Source organism: Perca fluviatilis, chromosome 4, assembly GCF_010015445.1.
Source record: "Perca fluviatilis chromosome 4, GENO_Pfluv_1.0, whole genome shotgun sequence".
Lineage (NCBI taxonomy): Eukaryota > Metazoa > Chordata > Actinopteri > Perciformes > Percidae > Perca > Perca fluviatilis.
In genome coordinates this window covers 34,314,471-34,334,143 of record NC_053115.1, presented here as the reverse complement: position 1 = coordinate 34,334,143, position 19,673 = coordinate 34,314,471, and the positions used below count along the sequence as shown (strand labels likewise).

General features: G+C 40.2%; 1 long non-coding RNA gene across 1 annotated transcript; it reads right to left on the bottom strand.

The window, feature by feature from the left end:
* Nucleotides 1-241: 241 nt before the first annotated feature.
* On the bottom strand, nucleotides 242-2,700 carry LOC120557848. The gene is made up of 3 exons (XR_005639026.1): nucleotides 2,629-2,700; nucleotides 732-775; nucleotides 242-274 (listed from the first exon to the last, which is right to left on the bottom strand). It is a non-coding gene; the product is annotated as an uncharacterized LOC120557848 (long non-coding RNA).
* Between the last annotated feature and the right edge of the window lie 16,973 nt (nucleotides 2,701-19,673).

The following is a 19,673-nucleotide window of genomic DNA, read 5'->3' as shown; positions in this document are numbered from 1 at the left end:
TGACTTTATTACATCCATACAGATTAGAGCAGCTGCAACATGCTCAAAAGAAAACCATAAAACAAAGTCAAATGTTTCTCAAATTACATGTATTGCAGTAAATATCTGCCCATTTTAAACATTTTATATAATTGTGCATAAAACAATAACAACAAACTAATTAATAATAGCCCAACGTTTTTTTTTAAGTGTGCAATGTATGCTGGATGTTTGCAGGGTGACTGCATGGAAAGGTAGTTAGGCTGGCTGCCAGGATGGAGACCATGTCTTTCCACTGAGAAAAACAATTCATAAAGGGGGAGAGAGACAAAGTATTAGTTATTATTAGTGTTAGTATTAGTAAGTAAAACACATTGAATTAATATTCATTACTGTAGAATTGACTAAATACTGTCTGAAGACTAGTGCAGTTTGGCTGTTGTTGGTGGTCCAGGTTAGGAATGCAGCCATTAACCAATGTCAGTGTTAGCCGCGATTTAAAACATCACGGTTTTGTAACTGCAACAGCTCAGTTACACCAAGTGTTTCTGTTCTTATTCTTATCACTATTCTTATTCATTTTAATGACTTACTTTAGCTATTACAGTGCATGAACAGTACAGCATGTCTGTATCCAGACAATTTTAAACAGCACTGAACATTTTGATATTAACATTTTTCTTAAAATTCTTTGGCCAATACCAATTGTAAAATAGGCATAATGCACATGACCAAAAAGCTAAATAACGTACCATAGAGTGCAGGGCTGCCAGTTATAAAGGTGTTCCATCCTCCCCTGTGGCAGACAAAGAAATTGTACAAATGCTATAAAACCATTGCTTTTATACACAGGTATAGTTGTTGTTGCTTTTTAAATGAAATTCAACTTTGTTTTCTTTTTTAACTGACAATTCTAATATACAGTGCCTTGCGAAAGTATTCGGCCCCCTTGAACTTTTCGACCTTTTGCCACATTTCAGGCCTCAAACATAAAGATATAAAACTGTCATTTTTTGTGAAGAATCAACAACAAGTGGGACACAATCATGAAGTGGAACGAAATTTATTGGATATTTCAAACCTTTTAAACAAATAAAAAACTGAAATATTGGGCATGCAAAATTATTCAGCCCGCTTAAGTTAATACTTTGTAGCGCCACCTTCTGCTGCGATTACAGCTGTAAGTCGCTTGGGGTATGTCTCTATCAGTTTTGCACATCGAGAGACTGACATTTTTGCCCATTCCTCCTTGCAAAACAGCTCGAGCTCAGTGAGGTTGGATGGAGAGCGGTGGAACAGCAGTTTTCAGTTCTTTCTACAGATTCTCGATTGGATTCAGGTCTGGACTTTGACTTGGCCATTCTAACACCTGGATATGTTTATTTGTGAACCATTCCATTGTAGATTTTGCTTTATGTTTTGGATCATTGTCTTGTTGGAAGACAAATCTCCGTCCCAGTCTCAGGTCTTTTGCAGACTCCATCAGGTTTTCTTCCAGAATGGTCCTGTATTTGGCTCCATCCATCTTCCCATCAATTTTAACCATCTTCCCTGTCCCTGCTGAAGAAAAGCAGGCCCAAACCATGATGCTGCCACCACCATGTTTGACAGTGGGGATGGTGTGTTCAGGGTGATGAGCTGTGTTGCTTTTACGCCAAACATAACGTTTTGCATTGTTGCCAAAAAGTTCGATTTTGGTTTCATCTGACCACAGCACCTTCTTCCACATGTTTGGTGTGTCTCCCAGGTGGCTTTTGGCAAACTTTAAACGACACTTTTTATGGATATCTTTAAGAAATGGCTTTCTTCTTGCCACTCTTCCATAAAGGCCAGATTTGTGCAGTATACGACTGATTGTTGTCCTATGGACAGAGTCTCCCGCCTCAGCTGTAGATCTCTGCAGTTCATCCAGAGTGATCATGGGCCTCTTGGCTGCATCTCTGATCAGTCTTCTCATTGTATGAGCTGAAAGTTTAGAGGGACGGCCGGGTCTTCGTAGATTTGTAGTGGTCTGATACTCCTTCCATTTCAATATTATCGCTTGCACAGTGCTCCTTGGGATGTTTAAAGCTTGGGAAATCTTTTGTATCCAAATCCGGCTTTAAACTTCTCCACAACAGTATCTCGGACCTGCCTGGTGTGTTCCTTGTTCTTCATGATGCTCTCTGCGCTTTACAGGACCTCTGAGACTATCACAGAGCAGGTGCATTTATACGGAGACTTGATTACACACAGCTGGATTCTATTTATCATCATTAGTCATTTAGGTCAACATTGGATCATTCAGAGATCCTCACTGAACTTCTGGAGAGAGTTTGCTGCACTGAAAGTAAAGGGGCTGAATAATTTTGCACGCCCACTTTTTCAGTTTTTTATTTGTTAAAAAAGTTTGAAATAGCCAATGAATTTCGTTCCACTTCATAATTGGGACCCACTTGTTGTTGATTCTTCACAAAAAATTACAGTTTTATATCTTTATGTTTGAGGCCTGAAATGTGGCAAAAGGTCGAAACGTTCAAGGGGGCCGAATACTTTCGCAAGGCACTGTAGCATTCACTGTAATTTTCTAGCTGTGGTGACCAACTATCACTTACAGTAACTAATGGAGAGGAAACACTGTCATCCAGTTAGTCATAAGCACAGTCTTACCTTTCTGATCCTTGTCTTTATTATTTCACTGACTGGGAACATGTCAAGCTCTTAGCAACACACTTCTGCCTGCCCTCTGCATTTGGGTCCTCCATTCCCTGCAACTTATGATGCCATCTTTCGAAAAAATATGAACTGGAGTGAACGGGGAGAGGCAAATCCATTTTTTGATCCAGTTTGAATTGAGCCATGGATTACAAATAAGATGTTTGTCAACTTAAAAGAATTTTTCAACCGAAGAAAGTCTCCGTTTATTGTTAAACTGTTGAAGAATAAGACTGAAAATACGTAATTAGAAAGACTTCACACTTCAATGTTGCATGGATGACGTCTTGCTTAAACTACCATGTCTTGTACCGGGGATGTAACCTTACTCAAATGAGCAGCGGATCTCGTTTGTTCTTTTGCTTATCTGCTGAAAACCCTTCACTGGATAAAACCCATCAGGTAAGATAACATTACGTGTGTTGTGAAACAGAGCTTAGCTAGCTAGCGAGCAAGTTGAGCATCAAGCTAGGTGACGTAAATTGTGTGAGACGAGAGATGTTGTTCACGGAGCGGTTTCGCACAAAACTAAGTGGCCATATGACAAACCTATGGCTAACTGAGACTTTCTTCGGTAATAAGTATTATCTCTCCATTGACTCTCGTTCATATTTTTTAAGAATTAAGGTCCCATGAGGTCCACTGGAACGGGTGTGACTTTGGCTCTCTATCTATCCCAAAAGTAACTGCTCATGTATTCCACAATACCAGGTCTTTAAAATTAATGTAGTTTGCAGAAAGGCCAGACATTTCTAAATTGTAAAACAGTCAATACGTATGCATAGTTCATGGATATTAAATTAATGCAATCCCACCTCCAACCATCAATTTGTAGATGGCATCCACATTTTCGAGGCAAGTCTTAGCGGATGTGATAAGGTGGGCATGCACTGGCATCATAACCTTTGTGTTGTATGTAGTTCCTGGTGTCTTCGGAGGATGTGTGATCAGCAGCAGGGGCTTCAAGTCAAGGACATACAACTTCTCAAGCTAGAAAAACAATTGTTAAGAGGTAGACAGATCAATTAGATAAATCTCTAGTTGGCTGAATTTAGCCTTAATTTAGAATTTGTAACTCTCTAAACAAAATATTTTATTCTTTACATTTTTATTTTTTATATTAGATTCTCATGAATGATGACATAAATGGAATATGGTGGCAAAATATAAAACCAGTTTATTAGCCTATGTCAACGTACTTCATACATTTAGTGAATTAGATAATTCTGTAAGGAACATACCAGAATGGCAGCGTCATCAAGAACATGTGACTTCAGATTGTTTTTGTTTTTTTCCATGGACGACAACCACTGCTTTTGCTGTGTTTTAAAGCGATCCATTTTTTTTTGGAGTCTGACATGTTGGGGTTGTGGATGGTTACAAAAATTACAAATTTTCAAGCCACAGTATATTTTGTCCCGGCAGTTTGGGCAGTTTTTTTTTTTTGGGAACCTCCTGCCATGAAATGGCCACAAATACAAACTATACACAAAATGAAAAGAGTAGGAAAGTGATCAAAAGAGTGAGAGTAAAAGACGAGAGTGCAGAAAGGGGCTCTGAAAAGTGCCGTTGGTTGGGGCTCTGAAAAGTGCCGTTGGTTAAATGTGTGTGTGTGTGTGTGTGTGTGTGTGTGTGTGTGTGTGTGTGTGTGTGTGTGTGTTCTGTGGGTGTCAAAGTGTTGCAAAGCTGTAAAACTGGAAAAAGAAAACAATTAGAATAGCATTTAAAGTAAATTAGCATTTCTCAATTGCTATGATCTAAATATTGTAAATATTATTTAAATCTTACTTAATCACAACCACTACATACAATACAAATCAATCTCAGGGCTACAATTATCATACCACATTTACTTGACACAAGGAATAAATATAATTTATGTTTGCGTACAGAAAGTGGAAACTCCAGCATAAAGTCTTGTTCTGTCTTACAGAATAGCCTATTGCTATCTGCTTTTAGCAATGATTAAATGTATTCCAGTGCAATATTGCAATAATTACATGTATTCTATTCATTTAGAGCAATTTATCCTAGTGGAAAGAATACACCACATCTAGGGCAAAATCCAATTGTATTTATCATTTTAATTATTGTAGAACTTTTGACTTTTTTTAATGCACTAATCAGGAAACGCTCATTTAGTGGCATTCTATACAAGAATGGCAGGAAAAGGCTTCTATTGTATTCTATGGTAGGGGTCCGTCTCTCTTAATCATTATGCATGCAACATAATTGTTTTAGGTCTAGCGCATCATTGGGTCAGTCCAATCCTCTGGAAAAGTCCAGGGCCACTTTTTTCTTCCAGTCCATCCCCCAATGGCGGTATATTTCTTTTTTATATTTACACTTCTTACATTTACATTGCACTTTAACCACTCCAACACCTCTTTGTTAATGACTTGATAAGAAACGTGCAAATACGTGCATTTAAACTGGTTTTGATAGCTGTCAGTGCCACAATCCAGCAGTGCCGGCCGGGTCATGTTACAGCTGGAGGAGTTGCTTGGCGGGTAACGTTAGTTGTATAAAATAAATAATGCAGCAGCACACTAACACTTCAGTGATAAAACGTTCGAGATTGGGCCACACGGAAGACATGGCCGCAATATTGGCTTTGTGTATGTTGTGGTGTGTGGCGGGAGAGTGAGGACCCAAATGCAGAGAGAGGCAGCCAGGAGATGGTGGAACTCAGGGATTTAATAAACGTAAAACGGCAATACAAGACTGGAAACTCGCAAAAATAAACTGACGGGAAAAACATAGGCAGGAGCAATACAGACGCAGGAACGGACACAAAGCACAGGGAGGAAACACAAGGACATGGCAAGGGATTCACAGAGGTTAAATACATGAGGTAGGGAGCAAACAAGGAACAGGTGGTAACAACAGTTGAAACACATCAGGGCGGGGCAGGACAATCAACAAAGGCGGGAAAACTCAGGAAGTAATTCGGACCAGACAAGACAGAAAACCAGACTATCAAAATAAAACAGGAAACAGGAACACAGACAGAAAACATTACATCAACTAAACACAGACACTTGACAAACCACTAGGCAACACAAGGAATAACAGAGAAGACAGGAATAACCAAAACACAATACATCAACACAACAGGGAACAGAAATGTACAGAAAATGCAGACACAGAAAACATACAGAAACCAATAAGGCAACAGAAATGAACAGGCAGCAGAAACGGAACAAAATGCAAAGCAAAACACTGAAACCATAACAGTGTAGCCTATTCAACTAATGAAAAGCCCTTGAGTTGAGGTACTTACTGTAGTCGGGTGGAAAGTGAAATGAATGGATGCGCAGTGAAGCAGCGTCAGTCAGCGGCGTAAAGTTGCCGTGGTAATGACATAATCTTCTTCTGAATCATTGTTATTATAAATAAAAGATATTCAATATATATTTTATGTTACTATATACAATAAAAAAAATATAGATATTTTTTTACATTTCACACAACGGAGTTTTCAAGAAAGTGAATGCGGTAAAGTGTCTGTGCTGTGACGTTGCCGTGGCAACGTCTTAATCTTCTGAATCATTGTTTTTTATTAATAATACGGTTTTATATATACTCTAAATATTACTATATGAAATAAAAAATGTTTTTACTTTTTCTACACCTTACACAGAGACGTTTTAAACTAGAAAACTACCGCCCACTGCATGACGTATTAAACCAGCGAATCCGTGTGTCCACCACGTAAAAGAATCCTCATTGACTTTACATTGGCATTGTTTTCCGTGGTGGCCACACGTAATTTTCACACATTCTGTGCCTCCACCACGTAATGCGGTGTTAAGAGTTCGTGTTCATTTCACGTAATTCTGTGAGATCAGGTTGCATGGGTTTATTAAGAGAACGGTCACGCCCCAACTTTTACATAGGCTACACAACTGACCTGAGATCAGGTAGTCTGAATCTAAGTCACGCAGATCTCTGCTATTCCATTACAAAATTCACTTCTGAAACTTTTTTTATGTGAGAAATCAACTATGTAAAGCTCAAATATGGGCCACTTTACGAAAATGGATGGCTAATTGCAAATTTTGTCCGACTGTGTCGGAGTTCAGCGGCCGGTGCTGCCTGTGTTGTTGCCTCACCACCTGGCCTGCCTTCCTTCACAGACCCCGGCCTGCTGTGAGCTCGATTGAGCTCCATTACGGCTGGCAGCCCACAGCACTCCATACCCGCGCAAAGTCACCGTTTTTTTGGCTAATGGACTACTAAACGCCGCTGCTCTGACAGAGCTCCAGGGCCTGCAACTCCCCTCTTCCTGCTAGCTAAATGCCCAGTGTAATGTGAGTGAGAGCGCAGTCAGTGAGCTTGTTACGCCAGCATTCTCTTACCACAGGTTCCAGTTAATCTTTTAATGTGTGTAATTATAATGTGTTGAGTTTTTTAAACAAAAGATTGGGGAAATAAACCCCGCTTGTCCGCGAGTCTCATTGATAGAGCCTGCGTCTGGATGTAGCTCTATCAATGAGAGCTAGCTAACCTCCTCTCAAATATTCATTAACTTGAAATCGGACACCGTTGTTAGCTGTATAAGACATTTAGGTAGATGTTGTATAAGTGGCGTGATGAAATTCAAACTGTAAATATACTCAAATTACACCAAAAATTAAGCTAACTATCCGTGATTTGTAGCTACACATAGCTAGGATTGAAGGGACAGTCGCAGCTAACGAAACCCCTAATCTTCACAAATATTCATCAACTTGAAATCGGACAGCGTTGTTAGCTTTACAAGACCTTTAGGTAGATGTTGTATAAGTGGCGTGATGAAATTCAAGCTGTAAATATACTCGAATTACGCCAAAAATTAAGCTAACTATCCGTGATTTGTAGCTACACATAGCTAGGATTGAAAGGACAGTTGCAGCTAACGAAACCCCTAATCTTCACAAATATTCATCAACTTGAAATCGGACAGCGTTGTTAGCTATATAAGACCTTTAGGTAGATGTTGTATAAGTGGCGTGACGAAATTCAAGCTGTAAATATACTCGAATTACGTCGAAAATTGAGCTAACTATCCGTGATTTGTAGCTACACATAGCTAGGATTGAAAAGACTTGTATACCACTTGTCTAAGTGGCGTGACGAAATTCAAACTGTAAATATAGCTACTCTAGTTATGCCGGCAGCTGACAGCCAGCCAAGATTAACTGGAATTGTGGTAAGAGATTGCTGGTGTAACAAGCTCGCTGACCGCGCTCTCACTCTCACACACGGGCCATTTAGCTAGCAGGAAGAGGGGAGTTGCAGGCCCTGGAGCTCTGTCAGGGCAGCAGCGTTTGGTAGTCCATTAGCCCAAAAAACGGTGACTTTGCGCGGGTATGGAGTGCTGTGGGCTGCCAGCCGTGACTGAGCTCCATCTACCTTACAGCAGGCTCATTCTAAATATTCATGAGCCTACCATATTTGGAAGAAAAGCTCTTGTTCCAAATAGAGCCATATTCACAGGGTAGTTAAGGGCCTAATAAAATAGCATTCAGGCAATTTTCAGCCCAACCAATGTTACATACCCTATTAGGAGACCTTAAGGAACTGTAACACCTCCCGGGCGCGGGTCAGTGTTGACAGTTAAAGTATCCTAAACAAAAGGAAAAGTGAGACAAAACGTGCTGCCGTTCAATGTAGCTGCTCTCATCGGAATCAGCGATAACGTGCAGCTTCCCAGAAGTCCAGAGTCAATGCAGCACATAAAGTCTCACACTGCCCCCTACTGACAACAGTTGGGATAATACATGTACCCAGAAAGGTGAAATGCTGCTGCACATCATAATTACTTTGACATATATCAAACTTAACAAAAACAAAAATGTGATCATACATTTGTGTATGCCACAGAACAGTGTAAATACCCTATACAATCATTCTATCAACCCTTTAAGAATCCGGGCGAAGGAGGTCGATTTCCAGGAGGAATGCTGAACTGACTTTCCACTTTCAGCAACCTGGGCACCGTTGGTGTTCAGCGAGGGTGAGCTGAGGGGTTAATAAGCATTGTGCATGCAACATGGTCCAGTTGCAGGGGAGTCGCAGGGGATTCGCAGAGGCACAAACCGGGTGGATCGGATTTTCACCAGCTAAGGCAGCATAGAGGGTGGAGAGGGTCAGGAGAGGTGGAGAGGCAGTGCCATCAAAACCCCTCTTGCGGCTGCGGACCGCCACGTCCACCCAAGTTGACCCATGGTGAGGGGTAGAGCAGGAGGAGGGCCGCTGACAAGCGACAGGGTCCCACATCATGGTGTCCTGCAGGACTGAGTCGAGCGAAGCCAGCTTTGGGACTGTCCGCAGGCCAAGTCCATGTAACTGGACAGTAAAGAGTCCTTTTTCCGAAGTTCCTCGGACAGCTGTTGGATGTCTTCTTTAAGGTCGGTTATTTGTTTATTTGCCTTAAGTAGCAGTGCACTGTCATCGTTGGAACCTACGCAGCTCTCACAGGCCAGGGTGGAGAGAGTGCTAACGGTAGAAGTGGTAGCAGTAGCCATTAGTAAAGCCGTCTCTCTTAGCAATAAAGGTGAGAGAGTTTTGCATTGAGTACTTTTAATACTTAAAATACATTTTCCTGATGATACTTATATACTTTTAATTAACATTTTCAATGCAGGACTTGTACTGTAATAGAGTATTATTGCAGTGTTGTGTAACAGCTATCAGCTAGCAGGGCGAGCTAGCTACCGGCAGGATCGAGACAGGGACCAGGGTAGGTGAATTTAAACAATGTCTGAGTTGAAAACGCATCTTGTTGACACGTAAGGGCCCTATTCATGTGGCACAGACATATTCATTGCATTTTGTGTCTGTTAAGAGGCACAGAGGCACTCTAAAACTTGCCCTGACCACTGCCGTTTTAGCTCAGGGGACGCTTGTAGTACGTAGCTGCAGCTTCTCCGTGTTAGCTGCACTAATTTGGGTCGGGTTTTTTTCTATCGAAAGTACTCGCGTAGCTATAGCGATCAAGATTAATGTAAAAATTGGCCGGAATTCTCCTTTAAGTAAAAGGATCTGAATACTTCTTCACCACTAGGCTGCGCTGTGTTTTGGTGCTGGTCTCAGTCAGTGTGGATGAATTTTCATCATGTGGATGTGCATGGCAGTAAACAAACATGGCTGCCTACGTGTAGCTGTGAAACTGTAGAATTCTATGCATTTTAAAGCTCCTTGATCATGCAAATGGTTGATTTATTACAATTTTTTTTTATATCTGACATGTTCTATATGAGGATTTGTATCCACTTAGTGTTTTTTTTACATAATGGAGGTTTCAACGAGGCGCATTCAGGGACTGTTAGGACGAACTAACAATCCGACGAACAATTTGTTTTTTTCAGCTTCTTTTTAGGGTAAGTATTTTTTCTTTGGCAATCTTTTAAAAAAACATGCTTTTTCTAACCCGCCGGCAGGTTTGGGGGTTAAACATACATGTGCCACAGTGAATCCTTAGGATTAACTTTATCTTTGGATTGCTATCTTAGTGAATATCTTACCTATAGGCCAGTAAGCATATCATCAGTGGGGATTTACATTTGGTAATAATATGTTGGATTCATGTTTCAAAAACTAACAGTTTGGAGCCCCCTGTGGTAACTCTGAGGACCCACTAGGGGTCCTGGACCCCCTGTTGAAGATCTCTGCTTTAAATCATTATCACTATAAATCATGAACCATGATGTAACCTGCATAGTTTGTCTGATTCACAAAAGTACAGAAACAGAGCGCAGCACTGAATGAGTCTCCCAGATGACACATCAGACTGGATGAGGCAGCTGGGTCAGTCAGCACAGAGGACACGTATCTCAATGCACAGCTCAGACATGTGAAATAAGAAGCTTTGGCAGTGCAAGCCTGCTCACTATTCATGTCAGCATACCTCCAGCAGATGGCTGCCTGTGCTGTGGTGCCATAAATCCACCAGGCTGCTTTTGATCTAAGAGCAGAGCTAAATTGACAACAAATGTTGTCTTTTTCCTCGGCCTCTTTGGGGTTCTGACAAAGTGTTTCCAGAGGAAGGCTGCAAATGGCTTCATGTCATAAAGGCTCATATTTATGTGTAGAAATGTGGAGTGGTTAAGGGTTTGAAACCCTGCCCAGCAACTAATGTCCTGGTGTGGATTTGCAATACAGCGCTGCATACTTCACTCAAACAAACACACATGTAGCCCACGGCTTGCCAAATATACTATATTCATCCCCACTTCAAATTACATTCTTCATCATTATTAACCAGTTTTAGATCCACAAACAGACAGGAGTCACACATTCCATCTCAATAATAAACACGTGCTAAGACTGTGGTAGAGGACTGGGTCAGCAAACAAGCCCATGGTGAGTTGGAAAAACATCTCTGGTCAAATCTGGAGCGTGGAAAGTGAGGTCAGTTTCAGTTTGGGCTATGCCAAGCAAATAAACAGTAAGAACACATCAATTCAGTGCATTTCCAGACCAGTTTCCAGTCCAAAAACTGCTCTAAGCCAAGCCTGTGTCCACAGATATGTGGACTGAAATCATCCAGCGGCCCACTGTGTTATTTAAGGCTTTGTAAACTCATGGCTTCCAACCAGGCATGTGGATCGTTTATTAAGCGGTTTTCTCACTGTGTGTCAACACCAACACAGGAAGGGCATTTATGATAGCTTGATGGATGACACTGCATTTAAACCACATAAAACAAGCACATCGCATACTGTAGGAATAGTTAGGAAACAGACAGACACACAGGTTAGAATACATGTAACAGTGGTTCAGTTGAGCATTTGAGTTTTAGCATAACAAGAAGATGGAAACCTGTACATGGACCGTGTTTGGTCAATGTGCTAAATTATGGTATAATCATCAGTGTCCATAATGTGAATTCCTAGACAGTGTTGGGAAGGTTACTTCCAAAACGTATTCCGTTAAAGACAACCCGATCTCACTCGAAAGCGTACAAATAACACGGGTTTCTACCGTGCAATGTGTACGCGAAAGTGAAATTCTACGTGCATTACATACGCGGAGCGCTCCAATTGAAGTCATGGGGACCGGTGCGTTTTATATGCACGCAGCTCGCGTCACCACGTTGTGTGTTATCGCGAGAACAGCATCACACACAAAAACATAGATATGGTTGGGTTTAGAGAAAGAATGCAGGGAAAGGCTTTGATAACACAAGAAAATCACAAAAACACACTAATAAACGGTTGGGTTTAGGGAAGAAACATTGGGAAAGGCTTAACAAAAAAACACTACAAAGTCGCAACAACGCGCAAAAAACACACTAATAAACGGTTGGGTTTAGGGAAGAAACATTGGGAAAGGCTTAACAAAAAAACACTACAAAGTCGCAACAACGCGCAAAAAACACACTAATAAATGGTTGGGTTTAGGGAAGAAACATTGGGAAAGGCTTAACAAAAAAACACTACAAAGTCGCAAAAACGCGCCATATAAACACGCTAAAAAACGGCATAAACTCGCCAAACACGGGACGCGAACCCCGGTCTCCTGGGTGAAAGTCCTGTGTTTTACCCATCCACCACCCCAACCAACCTCCTTTCATACTATAAACGCAGTGGTTTCCATTACTGTAATTGGAGCGCTCCGCGTATCTGCTGTACGCACTATTTCAATTTCGCGTACACATTGCACGTATTTCACAGGTAGAAACCCGTGGTATTTGTACGCTTTTCAGTGAGACTGGGCTGGTTAAAGAATACATGCCCACAAATTTAATTTGTAACGTATTGAATTGCATTTTATAAGTGTAGGAATGGGGCCATCACATACAGCTTACTAAACAGGCCTACTCTGGTGTGTTCTTCTGTTCCAACTGGCTGAATGTGTACCTGAACAAGCAGATAGATCTTTGTATTTGTAGTCCCGACCTGCATACTACAAAAATCTAACCTCAGTCTAAGCTACCACCAGCTAATTTTAGCTAACGTTAGCTAGCATGTCAAACGGGGCTAGTAAGTCTGTCAACTGCTCTGGAGCTAGTAAATCAGCACATAGGAGAATGTACAGTCGCACATCAACTATAAAATAGCAAGGTGACCAGTAAAATTACAGCAGACTACTACCGCTGGCTAATAAAAAAAAAAAAAAAACTTACTTTAAGATGCTTCTTCAGGTTGGAGGTGGAGTGATTTGGACGCTAAAAGGAGTTGGTTGCTGGCAAGAGTTGGTTGCTGGCAAGCAGAGGTTGCACTGCACAGTTATATTTCGTTCTTCCTGTTCTTTCTTTAATGTGAAATGCTGTTTGAATTTCCAAGATCGAAACGCTTTCCTGCCCTAGCTCTGTTGTGCCAGTTCCTATTCCATTGTGACTGACAGTGTTGCCAGATCTCGCGAGACAAAACTATTTTTAAATAACTATAACCCAGAAACAGGAGAAATTATTGATTCAACCCGTGACGGGTTGAATCCATTCTTTTACTCCTTTCTCTTTCTCCCAGTCATTGTTATATTTCTTCCCGTATTTTGCCCACTTTTCCCCGGGCATTTGTTCCTTCAAAAATTCTCCTACAGTCCAGTCACCATCAGTTGCGACTCACGCGTATTTTCATTTAAACGTCACTCACTGACGTTTTCCTAAACAGAAAAAACAGATTGCCCTGCTCTGCCTCTGATTGGCTAGTACTCGTTGCCATCTGGGTCAGAGCCAATTAGAAGCAGGATGTGGGTGGGGAAAAAACTCTGCTTTCTCCTGTGTGTATGGGGAAAGGGGGGGGGGGGGCAAAGGGAACAGGCAAGACTGCTTGACAACTTATTATGGAGCTGGGAACAAGCCCAAATAAGCAACTACACTTTAGAAACAAGCCCAAAAAAAACGCGACCCGTGACTACCAATATTTGTAAGCGACTTTACAGAAAAAGAAGCCCAAAGTCCCTTATAATAAGCAGACTTGGCAACACTGGTGACTGATCACGCAAATAGCTAATTTTTTCGTTTTCATATTGGGGCTTCTGGGAAATGCATAGTTGCCTTAATTTATTTAGAGAGTGAATAAACTCGTGAAACAGTATCGTTATGTAATCAATTGATTTCAACAATGTAACTGTATGCTAAATACCAACTATTTAAATTGTAACTGTAACGGAATATAGTTACTCATTATTTGTATTCTGAATACATAACGCCGGTACATGTATTCCGTTACTCCCCAACACTGTTCCTGGATATTAAATGTTCACCTGCAATTTTCTGTAGTGGTCCCAGTAATATTTGTTCTTAAAGTGTACTGAAGGAGCATATCATATGACATGGTAAAAGCTGCATTGGGGAAGAAAGCAAACAAATGGCAGGATTTTATGTAGAGTGTGACCTCTTCCTGCAGCTCTCCCCTCTCTGCCGCACGGGCACAGTAGCCAATAGAAACATTATCTGTGTACAGGATGATCCCCCTGAGGTCAGGTACGGGGTTTACTTCTTTAAGACACACCGGCTTGCCCGGCCACGCCCTATGGATATCTATAAAGCACCTGTGCTGGCATGGAATCACAGATTGATTGATCTCCACTTGAGAGAAGGTCACATGCGTGCAGACAATCTAAAGAAAAACTAGGAAAAAGTTGCAGAGTAAGGATTTGCAGAGTAAGGATTTATTAATACAAGTATTACAACAGAAGGTGTCCTGAGGCAGGCAGGCAGGCAAAATGAAGACTAACTCCAAAGAAATCCCAAAACAGAAACCGCAAGAAAAAAAAAAACACAGGGAAGGAGAGATGCAGGGAATGAAAGGTAGGGAAGATGATGAACCGACAAGAGACACCAGAGGTGGAAAAAGTACTAAAATATTGTACTCAAGTAAAAGAATCAGAATCAGAATCAGAAATACTTTAATAATCCCAGGGGGAAATTATTTTCGTTACAACTCCAGATATACAAGCAACAAATAAAAACAACATATATTATCAATACTTTAAACATATATAATAATAACAAATATACAGTAATAATATATAAAATATGAAATGTACAGCAATAATGTGCAAATAGTGCAATAAAAAAGAGAAAATGAATTGTCTGTTGAGATGATTATAGTGCAAAAAAAAAAAAGGAGAAGTGATTGTCTATTGTCTATGTTTGAGATGAGATGCTTACAGAGAGGGGGTGTGTGACTCTCTGAGGGAGGTGTTATAAAGTTTAATGACCACAGGCAGGAACGATTTCCTGTGGCGCTCTGTGGTGCATCTGGGTGAGAGGAGTCTTCTGCTGAAGGTGCTCCTCTGCTGGGCCAGTGTGTCGTAGAGAGGGTGGGAGACATTATCCAAGATGGATAATTTCATCAATACTTTGATGAAATATTACTCAAGTACAAGTAAAAATACCTATCTGAAAAATTACTCAAGTAAAAGTAATAAGTAGTTCATTTAAAATGTATTTTAAGTAAAAGTTACTTAGTTACATTTAAAAAAAAAACTGTAAAACGGGGCGGGGGGGGATCTCTCTCATGTAGTGAAAATAGGACAAGGGGTCATAAATCCAAAACTATTTTGTTTATAATTAAAGAAAAATCTATACAAATGTATAACTATCTATACAAATGTTTACACATATAATAACAACATAACACATGTCACAAATGGCATTTAAGACCCTTAGAAAGGTATAATGGACTTCCGGTGACGCGATGCGAGGAGTAGCAGCTTGATTCTCCTGCTGCGGCAAGAACCCCCTTAACCGGCCAAATTAAAACTATTTAGGACGAAAGTTACAATGTCCAACCTAAGGAAAGAGGCAGAAAAGAAAAGACAAACTACCAAAAAAGAAGATAAACGAGACCAAACGGAAGTTTCTTCCCACTCAGGTGAAACAAACACTGAAGAAAACATGGTGGCTGTGCTAACGGAGGTTCGCAACCTACGGAGGGAGCACGCGGAGGCCTCGCAAGACATGAAGGCTACCCTGGCCAGGGTTGAGTCAACTCTCGATGATTTGCTGGAGCGTACGACAAAACAGGAACACCAAGTAACAGCACTTGAACAGAGAGTGAGTGACACTGAGGATAGGTCACTTCGACATGAAAGAGCCATTCGCCATTTACTTCACAGAGACACAATAATATCAGCCAAGTGTGAAGACTTCGAGTCCAGAGCAAGACAAAATCATATGCGAATATATGGGGTAAAAGAAGGCGAGGAAAGGAACGATATGATTAACTTTATAACTGAGTTGATGCACACTTAATTTGAGCTACCTGCGCAGCTGGATCTGTACGTGGAGAGAGCACATCGCTCATTGACCATGAAACCTGCGGATTCCGCACCTCCAAGGTCCATCATTGTCAGGTTTTCTGACTACAGAATCAAAGAAAAGATTCTCCAACAAGCCTGGGGGAAAAAAAAGGAGTGACATACCAGGGACGGAAGGTTTATTTTGATCAGGACTACACATCGGATGTACAGAAAAAACGCAAGCAGGTACGGGAGGTAATAAAAGAACTGAAAGAGAAAAATGTGAAAGCTCAATCACCATTCCCCGCCCAGCTGAGAATACACCTGGATGCTGGCGTGAAGATCTTCACGACCCTCGCGGATGCAGCTCCCACTCTTAAAGGGTTGGGAATTCATGTTAAGGTGGATGATAGGGAGAATCTCCAGAGACAACTGCTGCGCAACACTTGGGCCACGGCTTCGGTACCAAACAGAGCAGGACTGTGAACTATGACGAACGCAGATTTGCAGACTTTCGTAGGTGAAAACTGAAGAGCAAACACCTTTGAGATGTAAGTATATTGATAAGAAACAGTTAAATAGGAGGCACTGGTCATCTTTGAACCAGGCTCCTATCTGCTCATGGACATTGTAACAAAAAGATGAATTTGGCTGGTCTATACAAATATGTCCCCTTATGATGACCAGTGCCTCCTATATATATATATATATATATGTTGACAGAATAGAGGGTTCGCCTTTGGGGGAAGAGGGCTGAGATAATAAAAAAATATACAATCAGCTAAAGAAATTAGGATGCTCCATTGCTTTACTACCCACCTATCAGAAGGAGAACATAAAAAACTAAAAAGGGAATGGGTAAATCAAGTATATAGCTCTTCATTTGGTGAAAAAAAGGGATGTAGCAATCTAAATCAATAAGACACTGGCTTTTTCTTTAGATAAAGTCATCCAGGACAAACTGAGGAGGTTTGTTATGGTAGTAGGCACAATATGGGAGGTAGAGGTGACTATTTTAAACTTGTATGGCCTGAATAACTCTGATCATAATTTCTTTAGAGAAATTGCAAATATATGATATATGACAGATAATGCCAAGGGAATGATAGTAATCGTGGGAGATTTCAATGCCGTACAAGATGGCAAATTAGACAGAAAACCAGCGGGGGGAGGCCCCAAACTAAGAAAACCAAAATACTTAATGATATGATTTCAGAGCTAGGACTTGTTGACCCTTGGATAACTAAACACCCCAAAGGGAGGGACTTCAGTTTTTTCTCCAGTGTTCACAATAGGCAAGGCAAGGCAATTTTATTTATATAGCACATTTCAGCACAAGGCAACTCAAAGTGCTTTACACAAATCATCAATCATTAAAGAACAGATAGCAAAATAGGGAGTAAAATAAAAATAAAAATGGTAATGAATACAAATTTAAAACCATTTGATACATAAATAAAAATATAGTTCAGTATAATAGTTAATACGAGAATAAAAATCCAAAAATAAAATAATCCGTATTAAAATTGTATATGAAATAAAATACAAGAATAAAATTCACTGTTCGGTAAAAGAATTAACGAAAAGCATCATCAAAAAGAAAGGTCTTTATCCTTGATTTAAATGAGCGGAGAGTTGGGGCAGACCTGCAGTTTTCTGGTATTTTGTTCCAGATATGCAGGGCATAAAAACTGAACGCTGCTTCTCCCTGTTTAGTTCTGACTCTGGGGACCATGAGCAAACCTGTTCCAGACGACCTGAGAAGTCTGGGTGGTTCATAAAGCACTAACAGATTTGAGATATATTTTGGTCCTAAGCCATGTAGGGATTTATAAACCAGCCTAAGTATTTTGAAATCAATTCTTTGAGGCACAGGAAGCCAATGTAAAGTCTTTAGAACTGGAGTGATATGATCCACTTTTTTTGTCCTAGTGAGAATTCTTGCTGCAGAATTCTGAATCAGCTGCAGCTGTCTAATTATTTTTTTAGGCAGTCCTGTAAGGACGCCATTACAGTAGTCAAGTCTACTAAAAATAAAAGGATGGACCAGTTTTTCCAAATTCTGCTGAGACATAAGTCCTCTAATTCTTGATATATTCTTAAGATGGTAATAGGCTGATTTTATTATTGTCTTAATATGACTGTTAAAATTCAAGTCCGAGTCCATGACAAGACCAAGATTTTTTGCTTTATCTGTTGTTTTTAACAGGGCCATTTGAAGCTGTGCACTGACCTTCAGTTTCTCTTCCTTTGCTCCAAAAACAACCACCTCAGTTTTTTCTTCATTTAATTTAAGAAAATTTTGGCACATCCAGTTGTTGATTTGTTCAATGCAATTAGTTTTCTTATTGGACTATAGTCCCCTGGCGTTAAAGTTATATAAAGTTGTGTGTCATCAGCATAGGTATGGTGATTTATCTTGTTGTTTTCCATAATCTGAGCCAGTGGAAGCATGTAGATGTTGAACAAGAGAGGTCCCAGAATTGAGCCTTGGGGAACTCCACATGTCATAATTTTACGCTCAGATACATAATCGCCTATAGACACAAAGTAGTCTCTGTTCTTTAGATATGATTCAAACCAGTTAAGAACTGATCCTGAAAGGCCAACCCAGTTTTTCAGTCGATCTAGTAGTATGCCATGGTCGACCGTGTTAAATGCCGCACTAAGATCAAGTAACACCAAGACTGAGGTTTTGCCACTATCTGTCTTAGAGTGGGTGTCATTAAAAACTTTTACAAGAGCCGTCTCAGTGCTATGGTGTGGTCGGAAACCTGATTGGAAAGCATCAAAACTGTTGTTTACAGACAAAACAAGGGTGAGTTGTCGCAAAACAAAAAACGCTTTTTCAATGATTTTACTTAAAAATGTTAAGTTTGATATTGGCCTATAATTGCTCATTAGTGATATATCTAGATTGTTCTTTTTTAAAAGAGGCTTGATGACTGCAGTTTTTAGGGCCTCTGGGAAAGTACCTGTAAAAAGAGATGTTTATAATATGTAGGAGATCTGAAGCCAAACAGTTTAAAACATTTTTAAAAACATTTGTTGGTAAAATATCGAGGCAACAGGAGGAGGTTTTTAATTGTTGTATGATGTCCTCCAGGTTATTGTGTTTGATCATATGAAATTGTGTCATAATGGAATTTATATTGCTTGGTCTCTGTGACAACACCGGACCTGTGCTTGATGCGGACGCATTAACTGTTTAACTGATAACTAATTTTCTCAATTTTATCTGTGAAGAAGGAGGCAAATTCGTTACAGGCTTTAACGGATAAAAATTCAGATTTTACTGGTACTGGAGGGTTTGTTAGTCTATCGACTGTAGCAAATAAAGTACTTGAGTTATTATTGTTTCTAGCAATAATATCAGTGAAGAACTCCCTTGCATTCCTTAGTTCAAAGTTATAAGTTTGAAGTCTCTCTTTATAGGACTCATAATGGACCTGGAGATTACTTTTTCGCCATCTACGTTCGGCTTTTCGACACTCCCTTTTTTCTGCTCTTACCAATGTGGCATTTCTCCATGGGGATTTATTTTTAAAAGATAATAGTAAAAGATAATAGTAATACTCTAATAGTTACTCTAGAATTGATTACTTTTGTCTCTCCCAACAGCATATGTATAAGGTAATAGATTGCCATATTGAACCAATAACCCTGAGTGACCATGCGCCTGTCATGTTAAAAATAGATCTAGGTAAAGAAAACTTATTCCGATACTGGAGATTAAACACCTCATTACTGACTGATACAGCTACAGTGCAAGAATTAAAGGGGTGGTAGAATGCAAAACCGATTTTACCTTGTCATAGATG